The sequence below is a fragment of the Wolffia australiana genome, chromosome 2, assembly GCF_029677425.1.
Source record: "Wolffia australiana isolate 7733 chromosome 2, ASM2967742v1".
Taxonomy (NCBI): Eukaryota; Viridiplantae; Streptophyta; class Magnoliopsida; order Alismatales; family Araceae; genus Wolffia; species Wolffia australiana.
In genome coordinates this window covers 6,138,683-6,151,755 of record NC_135836.1, presented here as the reverse complement: position 1 = coordinate 6,151,755, position 13,073 = coordinate 6,138,683, and the positions used below count along the sequence as shown (strand labels likewise).

The following is a 13,073-nucleotide window of genomic DNA, read 5'->3' as shown; positions in this document are numbered from 1 at the left end:
ATGCCATGGTGAGGACATTTCCTCAACAAATCATTGAATCTCTCCCATGACTCACTAAATGCTTCTCCGTCATGAGGATGGAAATTGTGAATTTCTCTTCTATAAAAATTGCTTTGAGAGAGGTAAAATTTCTGCACAAATTTTCCTTGCATCTCTTCCCAAGAATTAAAAGTGATTCCTAGATTACGATACCATGCAAACGCTTTATCTTTAAGAGTTAGAGGAAAATATTTCATTTTTAACATCTCCGTAGATATTCCAGGAACATTTTGAGAAGAGCATCTAATATGAAAATCATCAAGGAATTCTAACGAATTCTGTGCAGGTAATCCGTTAAATTCAGGTAGAGAATTGATCAATGCATTATCGTATTTAAACAAGATACCTTCACCGATGTTTAGATTTACATCGGTTTGTCGAAGCTTCCGGATGGTGTAGACCTATCCAGCATAGTTCTTCTCCTCTCATTTTGCTGATGTATCTCTTCAGCCATATTTCTCTGCTGAATTTCTGGTTCTGTGATCAGAGAATCTGGGGTGGCGTCTCTACTAATGTTTTCTGCAGACTTCTCACCAGCTCCTGAGCGTGTTACTACCATAAATCTTCAGCAAAATGTTAGCACGATGAGCTGAGGATTTTAAAGTCCTTCAGCTTAAGAGGATAATAAAGAATGACTGTAGATTCAGAAAAACAAAATTCCTACTATAATACCGTGCTCAAAACGGTGCCAGTTGATGAGCCCAATTTTAGGTGTTTTTACTGGTTATTTATCAGTTGAATTCGTGTGAGGATTGAGCTTATGCAACGAAATTTATAACCTCACAGCCTTTGGCAAGCAAGGGTCGATCCACAGTAAGCAAAGAAAACAGCGGAAAATTCCAAGTGTTAATCTCTGTAGAAATTTTCTTCAGAATAAGTTGCAGAAAATTCCTTAAAAGTATGGATTCAGCGAATTCTTCAGTCAAATTATCTTCAGTTCAGTTTTACGGAGATATCTTGGCAAACTCAATTGAGCAGCACCGTCAGCAGAGAACTTTTCTATGTTGACGGCTCGCTTAGGCCCCGTGAGGCAAGTGAGCAAACACCCTGCGGGTGTTTGTGCACGCGCGAACGCCTGCGCGCGGGTGAGCCTGCTCGCGGCGCTGCTGCGCGCGGGCGAACCTGCACGCGGCGCTGCTGCGCGCGGGTTAACCTGCACGCGGCGCTGCTGCACGCGGGCGAGCTCGCTGGCGCTGCGGTGGGCGAGCCTGCTCGCAGATGCTGATTCGCGGGCGAGCTTGCTTGTTACTTGATTGCTGGCAACCTAGGCTGAGGCCTGGGTTGCTAGCAGTTGGAAGTTCTGCAGGAAGGAGTTCACGATCGGATGCGAGAACAATGAAATTTTTGCTAGACATAATGGAAAAAGCGATTCAATCAACTATGGATTCAAATCAAACGTAACCAAAGGAACAACAGAAATTGGAAATGCTGAAGACACAGCTTGTGATCTTCAGCCCAACCCTGACTGTCTTAGAAGGAGAAGAAGATTGTACCAAAACCGAAATGCTCACGCCTCCTTGTGTCACTCCTTCCGGCAAGGCGACGATCGTCGTGCTCAGCTACTCTCGGCTTGCTTCTCTCCCAGCTCAAATGGTCATCAGCCTTGGAGGGTCTGCAGAAATCCTTTCTCTCCAAGCCCTAGCTTCCTTGAGAGAAATTCTGGACAACCTAAAATCAACTCTCAAGAGAGTATTTATAGGTTTCTCTTAAGTCATGCCCAGGGCATTTTCGTAATTTCTGCTTCTTTGAATTTTTGCCCGCTCCTCTTGATCCTCGTCTCTTTCCTTGATCTTCTTAACCTGTCTCTGAATGTTTACTAACCATAAAATGTTAAATATATTCCACTTGATTCAAAGGATCAAGTGGGGTTAGTGATTTTACAAAATGATGCATATGCATGATATTAGCATGAATTAACATTATAATTTTGATGAATGAGAACTAAAAAGTTTAATTATTTGATGACATATTTGAGAGTCATCAAACACCCCCCAACTTAGATCATTACTAGTCCTTTAGTAATGAAATGCAGGTGAGAATAAAAGATGATCTCAAGTTGACCCTCGACTTCCGATAGCTTTGATTCATGCTCTTTTCAAGGAGTATTTTCAGCAATTGAACTTGACCAGCATAGGAGAAATTTAGGATCTATCTTAGCCTTCTACCTCAACTAAGTGCACTTGATCTACGGTGTACATATAGTAAGTACATAGTATATGGAGTAAGGTCGAGTTAACACCCCAAGCGCACTACTGAACAAGGCGTGGAGAGCGGTGCTAATGGTAGCTCAATACTATGGCTATAGTAGCATCGGCTCAAACACATGGGAGACAGCTTTTCCACCTTTATTTTCTTTGGCATTTGCTGCTTGTTGGTCATTTTTTATGACAATCAACTTTAGTAACTATGATGCAAGCTTTTGCTTGTTTTTGCGCAATGCAGCTTTCACTTTATAATTTGGTGGCGCTTATCCACTACCCATCTGCCGTCCTTAGTAGACCGGCAGCTTATTCCCCCGACGAAGTTTTGTATCCTTCTTGGTTCAGGGAGCTTCACTCACATCATAATAATATTGCCAATGAGCTAGCACTAACCCTACTCTCCACTAAAGCTAAAAATTTCGTGCATGTAAGTGCTAACTCAACCCGAAGTCGGTGGTGAGGTGAGAGAAATATAATGGTAAGAGATGTGGATGAAATAGTACGTATCATAGTGCACCTAGCTAGGCTTACTTCACCTAGGATTTCCTAGCTGGCCACTCTTGCACCTCTACCCTTTTGAAAAGAATCGAATTATCATGCATATCATTGGACAAGCATCTCCTAGGATCATCAAATATCCATGGTTTGTGAATGCAAAACGAAAAATTTTAATGGATGATGCATGCAACTGTACTCGCCTCCCCAATAAAAGGCATGTTCCTACATGACAAATCATAATTACGAGAAAGGAGAAAGAGAGATCAAACCATGGAAGGAAAGGCGGCGATCAGCATTCGTGTTGTCCAGTGACGGTGTACCTAGCTTGGATAGGAGTAGCTGCACACGAAGACAGAAACAAAAACGAAGAAAACAAAAACAAAACACACCAAAATAACAAAACAGAGAAAATAGGAAATGGAAGCAAAACTAGTCAGATCATGAGCTCTCGATGTGGCTTTTCTAAAGTAATATTCATGGGGCTATTAAGATCTTCTTCTTCTAAGTAGGGTTTGAGCCGTTGCCCATTCAGTGAATTGTCTTTGAGATGTAGGATCAAAAATGGTAACCGCTCCATTCTCAAAAACCTGCTGAACAAGGAAGGCCATCCCATCGCGTTTTCAATTTTCCTGAAAAGAGTTTTAATCTAGAGTTGTAAAGCCATACTTTTGATTCTCTACAAAAATTGCCTCTTCAAGCTCTTATCATGAAACATCTTCATCTTGGCTTTATAAATCATCGAATTCTCATAAGCCTCATTTCTTAACTCTTCCAACTCATTCGATTGAAGAAGTCTATGCTTGCCGCTCTATCCAAATCTAGGTTGAGTTTGCTAATAGCCCACAGGGCCTTGTGTTCTAACTCAAGTGGTAGGTGACAAGCCTTCCCAAAGATAAGTCCAAAGGGAGACATGCCGAGAGGAGTTTTGTAAGCGGTCCTATAGGCCCATAATGCCTCGCCTAGCTTCCTAGACCAATCTTTCCCATCCGGACGCAATCTTTCCTAGGCTCAAAATTTTCTTAACCGCCGATTGCACAATTCAACTTGGCCATTGGCTTGAGGGTGATAAGGAGTAGTGACTCGATGATGGACACCAAACTTCTTGAGGAGGTTCCTAAAGTTGTAGTTTGTAAAGTGGGAACCTCCATCACTAATGATAGTCACTACCTTACTGTCATTGGTTTTGGAGGGAATGGCTTCTACCCATTTGGAGACATAATCGACAGCCATCAAAATATATTCATAACCATTAGAACTAGGGAAGGAACCCATAAAATCGATTCCCCATAAATCAAATATTTCTACTTCTAGGATGGGTTGTAGGGGCATTCTATCTTTCCTATTTATGTTGACGGATGCTTGGCATGCTAAACAAGTATTATAAAATTTCTGGGCGTCATGAAATAATGTAGGCCAAAAGAAACCCGATTCAACAACTTTATGAGTTGTTACCTTGGCCGAGTAGTGTCCCCTCCGGGTTTGGAATGACAGAATTCCAAAATGCTTCTTTGCTCGCTTCGGGGACACACCGCCTCAAAATTTGATCTTGGCCTTGATGGAATAGCTCGGATCTTCCCAAAAGTAAAATTGTGCATCCTTAAGCAGCTTCTTCCTCCATGAGACATCCATCCTGTGGGAATTTTTCCTGAAACCAACAAATTGACAGTATGCACTCAAGGAAGCGATGTTCCTTGTGCGGTTAGGACATATTCATCAGGAAATGCATCATTTATAATCTCAGGTTAGATGCTCATGATTCGAGAGAGATGATCTGCTACTACATTTTCACACCCTTTCTTATCTTTGATCTCTAAATCAAATTCCTGCAATAAAAGCACCCATCTAATCAACCTAGGTTTGGCCTCCTTCTTCGTTAACAAGTATCTAATAGCTGCATGGTCAGAAAAAACAGTAATTTTACTACCTAACAAGTAAGATCTAAACTTTTCTAAAGCAAAATAATGGCTAGCAGTTCCTTCTCAGTAGTAGTATAATTTAGCTGCGTCCACTAAGGTTCTGCTGGTGTAGTAGATAACCACGGGTTTCTTGTCGATTTGCTGACCTAACACTGCACCTACTGCAAAATCAGAAGCATCACACATTAGTTCAAAAGGAAGGGTCCAATCGGGCCCTTGCAAGATAGGCGCATTAACTAAGGCTTCCTTCAATTTATAAAATGCATCTTTAGCTTCTAGTGTTAGTTCAAACTCATTGTTCTTAGACGATAAAATATTTGTAAGAGGTTTGGTAATTTTGGCAAAGTCAAGAATGAAACGTCTATAGAAACCCGCGTGGCCGAGGAAACCCCTCAGGGTTGTTAGGTTGGTTGGAGGTGGAAGACCCTGGATGATTTCGATCTTGGCCTTGTCCACTTCAATCCACGGTTGCTGACCATGTGTCCCAGCACTACTCCCTCCTGCACCATGAAATGGGATTTTTCCCAGCTTAGGACAAGGTTGGACTCAATGCACCTCTTCAATACTTTGGTGAGGCTTAGTAAGCAGTTTTCAAAGGTAGATCCAAAACTGAAAAATCATCCATAAAGATTTCTAGACATTCTCCTACTAAATCAGAAAAGAGGGCATTCATACATCGCTGAAATGTGGCGGGGGCATTGCATAGCCGAAGGGCATACGCCTAAGGCATATGTCCCTCACGGGACTCGTAAATGTTATCTTCTGTTGATCATCAGGATGGATGCTTACTTGGTCGTACACTGAATAACCGTCAAGAAAACACAACTATTGTTGCCCCGACGACTTTTCTACTATTTGATCCATAAAGGGTAGAGGGTAGTCGTCTTTCTTGGTTGCCTTGTTTAGCTTCCTATAATCAATACATACTCCATCCAGTGGTCAATCTCTTCTGCACCTCTTCCTTTTTCATTCACTTCTACTGTAATTCCAGATTTCTTTGGTACCATGTGTACGGACTCACCCATCTACTGTCGGATATGGCATAAATAATTCCTGCATTCAACCACTTTATAATTTCTTTCTCAAGAACTTCTCTCATGTAAGGGTTGAGTCTCCTTTGATGCTCTCTACAAGGTCTTGCTTCCTCTTCTAAAAATATCCTATGTTCACAGATCGAAGATGGAATTCCCCTAATATCATCAAATGTCCAACCTATGGCATTTTTGTGCTCCCTAAGTACATCGAGCAAGTCACTTTCTTGTTCAGGAGTGAGTGATGAGGAAATGATTACCGGTAAGATTTTCTTCTCATCTAGATATGCATATTTGAGGGATGAGGGTAAGGGTTTCAATTCTGGTCCTACCTCTACCGAAGGGGAGTCTATGATTTCTTCCTCTAGCTCTCTGCCCTCTACTTGTGACAAGTATTCCTTAATCACATCCTCTCTGTCACCCCCTGCACACAATTTTAACTCCTCATTGCTTCCTAAGGGACATTTGATCATTTTTGATATATCAAGTTGAACTCTCTCCTTTCCAATTTTAAACTCCACCATCCCCTTTTCCCAATCCATTATCATTTTTGCCGTAACTAGAAATGGTCTTCCTAAGATAATAGGAGCTAAGCTAATGTTTCCCGATATTTTCACATCAGTCACTATAAAATCTATGGGTATTTCACAATTCTCTACAGTGATCATGACATCGGTTAACCTTCCCTCGGGTTACCTAACAGTTCCATCAGCTAGGAGTAAATCCATATGTATTTCCTCTAATTCTCCAAACCCACACTCCTTATATAATGCCGTTGGGATGATGCTTATGCTTGCTCCCGTATCTAATAAAACTTTAGAGAATGTGATAAAAGGGGCTCCGGGGTCTCTCATTTTGATAGGGATGTCATTAAGGATGCTAGAGGCATTTTCAGATAATTTAACTACTTCCCTAGGCTTCCTAATGGTGCAAGAATCCTTAAGGTATTTCTTTAGGGAGGGTGCACACCTAAGCATGTCCTCTATAGTAACAGTCATGGTGGCTCTTTTAAAGTTCTCAAGTAATCTATTTTCATAATCAAGAGTCGGTTTTTTCCTATTTAAAGCTGAAGGGTAAGGAACATGTTGCCCACTCGTAGAAGGTAGAGGTTCCTCCACGTAGGAAGAATCCTCTCCTTCTTCCTCTCTTGATTCATTCCCCTTCTTAGAATTCTCTATAGAATTCTGATAAGGATCCTGAAGTTCCTTTCCATTTCTCAATTTTGAGATTGCTAGAACTTCAGGATCTTCTCCATTCGTATCATCATGAATGGAGTGTTGCACATGATGTAGGTTGCATGGATTTATTATCGGTTTCGTGGGAAGTTTATATGATGTGCAATGGGGTTCTAGAGTTATACCTTGGTGTTCAGGTGGTGCAGGTCTGAAGCTCTCCAATAGCTTCCTCATCTGTTCTTGGGACTCCAACATCTGCTTCGTTTGGAACTCCATCATGACTTGCATGCGCATCTCCATCTCCGCTCTCAACTTCTGATTTTGCTTCTCGATCATATCTGAAATAACCGGGGTTAGTGTAGAGAAATCAGGTTGAGTTTGAGAGGGAGCATGATACTGCTGTTGGTGTCTTGATTGAAACTGCTGCTTCTACTGAAATTGGTGTTGAAAAGGAGCTTTGTTCCCTTTGGTGAAGCTCCCTCCGTTTTGGAAATTTGGCCTCTTTTGACCTGCCCACGGTTGTTGCGGCTAGTTGAAGGCCTTCACCTCTTCTTCCATGGCTTGGCAGGCCCCATCTTCATGTTCCCTACTGAAGCAGAGAGAGCAGATCTTAGCTTTAATGATAGGAGAGTTGCCTAAAAAGACATTCTTCAAGGTGGAGGTGAGCTCCTCCAATTTCTGGTTAGTCTCCCTTAGGCCCGCTTGTAGCTCTCCCTCCTTGGCGTTAACCTACAGAACTCCTGCTCTTTTTGGCTGCAGGTTTCTCCCATTCTGATTGGCTCCAATCTCCTGCAAGTCAGTTTCTGCAACTCTCTCCAAAATATCGAAAACCTCATCCTCGTATGCGGTGTAAAACGTTCCACCCGAAGCGAGATTTACTTTGTTTTTCATAAAATCAGAGAGATTCATAAAATATTTGGGCTAGTTGACATTGCTCAATGCCATGGTGAGGACATTTCTCAACAAATCATTGAATCTCTCCCATGACTCACTAAATGCTTCTCCGTCATGAGGATGGAAATTGTGAATTTCTCTTCTATAAAAATTCGTTTTGGAGAGAGGGTAAAATTTCTGCACAAATTTTCCTTGCATCTCTTCCCAAGAATTAAAAGTGATTCCTAGATTACGATACCATGCAAACGCTTTATCTTTAAGAGTTAGAGGAAAATATTTCATTTTTAACATCTCCGTAGATATTCCAGGAACATTTTGAGAAGAGCATCTAATATGAAAATCATCAAGGAATTCTAACGAATTCTGTGCAGGTAATCCGTTAAATTCAGGTAGAGAATTGATCAATGCATTATCGTATCGAAACAAGATACCTTCACCGATGTTTAGATTTACATCGGTTTGTCGTAACTTCCGGATGGTGTAGACCTATCCAGCATAGTTCTTCTCCTCTCATTTTGCTGATGTATCTCTTCAGCCATATTTCTCTGCTGAATTTCTGGTTCTGTGACTGTAGAATCTGGGGTGGCGTCTCTACTAATGTTTTCTGCAGACTTCTCACCAGCTCCTGAGCGTGTTACTACCATAAATCTTCAGCAAAATGTTAGCAGACGATGAGCTGAGGATTTTAAAGTCCTTCAGCTTAAGAGGATAATAAAGAATGACTGTAGATTCAGAAAAACAAAAATTCCTACTATAATACCGTGCTCCCCGGCAACGGTGCCAGTTGATGAGCCCAATTTTAGGGTGTTTTTTACTGGTTATTTATCAGTTGAATTCGTGTGAGGATTGAGCTTATGCAACGAAATTTATAACCTCACAGCCTTTGGCAAGCAAGGGTCGATCCACAGTAAGCAAAGAAAACAGCGGAAAATTCCAAGTGTTAATCTCTGTAGAAATTTTCTTCAGAATAAGTTGCAAAAAATTCCTTAAAGTATGGATTCAGCTAATTCTTCAGTCAAATTATCTTCAGTTAAGTTTTACGGAGATATCTTGGCAAACTCAATTGAGCAGAACCGTCAGTAGAGAAATTTTCTTTGTTGACGGTTCGCTTATGCCCTGTGAGGCAATTGAGCAAACACCCTGCGGGTGTTTGTGCACGCGCGAACGCCTGCGCGCGGGTGAGCCTGCTCGCGGCGCTGCTGCGCGCGGGCGAACCTGCCTGGCGCGCTGCGTGGGGTTAACCTGCCGCGCTGCTGCTGCGCGGCGACCTTGCTGGCGCTGCGGTGCGCGTGGCGAGCCTGCTCGCAGTGCTGATTCGCGCGGGCGAGCTTGCTTGCTACTTGGATTGCTGGCAACCTAGGCTGAGGCCTGGGTTGCTAGCAGTTGGAAGTTCTGCAGGGAAGGAGTTCACGATCGGATGCGAGAACAATGAAATTTTTGCTAGACATAATGGAAAACGATTCAATCAACTATGGGATTCGAAATCAAACGTAACCAAAGGAACAACAGAAATTGGAAATGCTGAAGACACAGCTTGTGATCTTCAGCCCAACCCTGACTGTCTTAGAAGGGAGAAGAAGATTGTACCAAAACCGAAATGCTCACGCCTCCTTGTGTCACTCCTTCCGGGCAAGGCGACGATCGTCGTGCTCCAGCTACTCCTCGGCTTGCTTCTCTCCCAGCTCAAATGGTCATCAGCCTTGGAGGGTCTGCAGAAATCCTTTCTCTCCAAGCCCTAGCTTCCTTGAGAGAAATTCTGGACAACCTAAAATCAACTCTCAAGAGAGTATTTATAGGTTTCTCTTAAGTCATGCCCAGGGGCATTTTCGTAATTTCTGCTTCTTTGAATTTTTGCCCGCTCCTCTTGATCCTCGTCTCTTTCCTTGATCTTCTTAACCTGTCTCTGAATGTTTACTAACCATAAAATGTTAAATATATTCCACTTGATTCAAAGGATCAAGTGGGGTTAGTGATTTTACAAAATGATGCATATGCATGATATTAGCATGAATTAACATTATAATTTTGATGAATGAGAACTAAAAAGTTTAATTATTTGATGACATATTTGAGAGTCATCAAACACCCCCCAACTTAGATCATTACTAGTCCTTTAGTAATGAAATGCAGGTGAGAATAAAAGATGATCTCAAGTTGACCCTCGACTTCCGATAGCTTTGATTCATGCTCTTTTCAAGGAGTATTTTCAGCAATTGAACTTGACCAGCATAGGAGAAATTTAGGATCTATCTTAGCCTTCTACCTCAACTAAGTGCACTTGATCTACGGTGTACATATAGTAAGTACATAGTATATGGAGTAAGGTCGAGTTAACACCCCAAGCGCACTACTGAACAAGGCGTGGAGAGCGGTGCTAATGGTAGCTCAATACTATAGCTATAGTAGCATCGGCTCAAACACATGGGAGACAGCTTTTCCACCTTTATTTTCTTTGGCATTTGCTGCTTGTTGGTCATTTTTTATGACAATCAACTTTAGTAACTATGATGCAAGCTTTTGCTTGTTTTTGCAATGCAGCTTTCACTTTATAATTTGGTGGCGCTTATCCACTACCCATCTGCCGTCCTTAGTAGACCGGCAGCTTATTCCCCCGACGAAGTTTTGTATCCTTCTTGGTTCAGGGAGCTTCACTCACATCATAATAATATTGCCAATGAGCTAGCACTAACCCTACTCTCCACTAAAGCTAAAAATTTCGTGCATGTAAGTGCTAACTCAACCCGAAGTCGGTGGTGAGGTGAGAGAAATATAATGGTAAGAGATGTGGATGAAATAGTACGTATCATAGTGCACCTAGCTAGGCTTACTTCACCTAGGATTTCCTAGCTGGCCACTCTTGCACCTCTACCCTTTTGAAAAGAATCGAATTATCATGCATATCATTGGACAAGCATCTCCTAGGATCATCAAATATCCATGGTTTGTGAATGCAAACGAAAATTTTAATGGATGATGCATGCAACTGTACTCCCTCCCCAATAAAAAGGCATGTTCCTACATGACAAATCATAATTACGAGAAAGGAGAAAGAGAGATCAAACCATGGAAGGAAAGGCGATCAGCATTCGTGTTGTCCAGTGACGGTGTACCTAGCTTGGATAGGAGTAGCTGCACACGAAGACAGAAACAAAACGCAGAAAACAAAACAAAACACACCAAAATAACAAAACAGAGAAAATAGGAAATGGAAGCAAAAACTAGTCAGATCATGAGCTCTCGTGTGGCTTTTCTAAAGTAATATTCATGGGGCTATTAAGATCTTCTTCTTCTAAGTAGGGTTTGAGCCGTTGCCCATTCACAGTGAATTGTCTTTGAGATGTAGGATCAAAAATGGTAACCGCTCCATTCTCAAAAACCTGCTGAACAAGGAAGGGGCCATCCCCTCGCGTTTTCCATTTTCCTGAAAAGTTTAATCTAGAGTTGTAAAGCCATACTTTTTGATTCTCTACAAAAATTCGTCTCTTCAAGCTCTTATCATGAAACATCTTCATCTTGGCTTTATAAATCATCGAATTCTCATAAGCCTCATTTCTTAACTCTTCCAACTCATTCGATTGAAGAAGTCTATGCTTGCCGGCTCTATCCAAATCTAGGTTGAGTTTGCTAATAGCCCACAGGGCCTTGTGTTCTAACTCAAGTGGTAGGTGACAAGCCTTCCCAAAGATAAGTCCAAAGGGAGACATGCCGAGAGGAGTTTTGTAAGCGGTCCTATAGGCCCATAATGCCTCGTCTAGCTTCCTAGACCAATCTTTCCCATCCGGACGCAATCTTTCCTAGGCTCAAAATTTTCTTAACCGCCCGATTGCACAATTCAACTTGGCCATTGGCTTGAGGGTGATAAGGGTTAGTGACTGATGATGGACACCAAACTTCTTGAGGAGGTTCCTAAAGTTGTAGTTTGTAAAGTGGGAACCTCCATCACTAATGATAGTCACTACCTTACTGTCATTGGTTTTGGAGGGAATGGCTTCTACCCATTTGGAGACATAATCGACAGCCATCAAAATATATTCATAACCATTAGAACTAGGGAAGGAACCCATAAAATCGATTCCCCATAAATCAAATATTTCTACTTCTAGGATGGGTTGTAGGGGCATTCTATCTTTCCTATTTATGTTGACGGATGCTTGGCATGCTAAACAAGTATTATAAAATTTCTGGGCGTCATGAAATAATGTAGGCCAAAAGAAACCCGATTCAACAACTTTATGAGTTGTTACCTTGGCCGAGTAGTGTCCCCCTCCGGGTTTGGAATGACAGAATTCCAAAATGCTTCTTTGCTCGCTCTCGGGGACACACCGCCTCAAAATTTGATCTTGGCCTTGATGGAATAGCTCGGATCTTCCCAAAAGTAAAATTGTGCATCCTTACAGCTTCTTCCTCCCATGAGACATCCATCCTGTGGGAATTTTTCCTGAAACCAACAAATTGACAATGTGGCGTACCAAGAGCGATGTTCCTTGTGCGGTTAGGACATATTCATCAGGAAATGCATCATTTATAATCTCAGGTTAGATGCTCATGATTCGAGAGAGATGATCTGCTACTACATTTTCACACCCTTTCTTATCTTTGATCTCTAAATCAAATTCCTGCAATAAAAGCACCCATCTAATCAACCTAGGTTTGGCCTCCTTCTTCTAACAAGTATCTAATAGCTGCATGGTCAGAAAAAACAGTAATTTTACTACCTAACAAGTAAGATCTAAACTTTCTAAAGCAAAAATAATGGCTAGCAGTTCCTTCTCAGTAGTAGTATAATTTAGCTGCGTCAACTAAGGTTCTGCAGGAGTAGTAGATAACCACGGGTATCTTGTCGGTTTGCTGACCTAACACTGCACCTACTGCAAAATCAGAAGCATCACACATTAGTTCAAAAGGAAGGGTCCAATCGGGCCCTTGCAAGATAGGCGCATTAACTAAGGCTTCCTTCAATTTATAAAATGCATCTTTAGCTTCTAGTGTTAGTTCAAACTCATTGTTCTTAGACGATAAAATATTTGTAAGAGGTTTGGAAATTTTAGCAAAGTCAAGAATGAAACGTCTATAGAAACCACGTGGCCGAGGAAACCCTAAGGGTTTTTAGGTTGGTTGGAGGTGGAAGACCCTGGATGATTTCGATCTTGGCCTTGTCCACTTCAATCCACGGTTGCTGACCATGTGTCCCAGCACTACTCCCTCCTGCACCATGAAATGGGATTTTTCCCAGCTTAGGACAAGGTTGGACTCAATGCACCTCTTCAATACTTTGGTGAGGCTTAGTAAGCAGTTTTCAAAGGTAGATCCAAAAACTGA

At 41.8% G+C, this 13,073-nt stretch overlaps 1 pseudogene; it reads left to right on the top strand.

Annotated features, from left to right (window-relative positions):
• Positions 1-79, top strand: LOC144700328 (small nucleolar RNA R71; annotated as a pseudogene).
• The last annotated feature ends 12,994 nt before the right edge of the window (positions 80-13,073 follow it).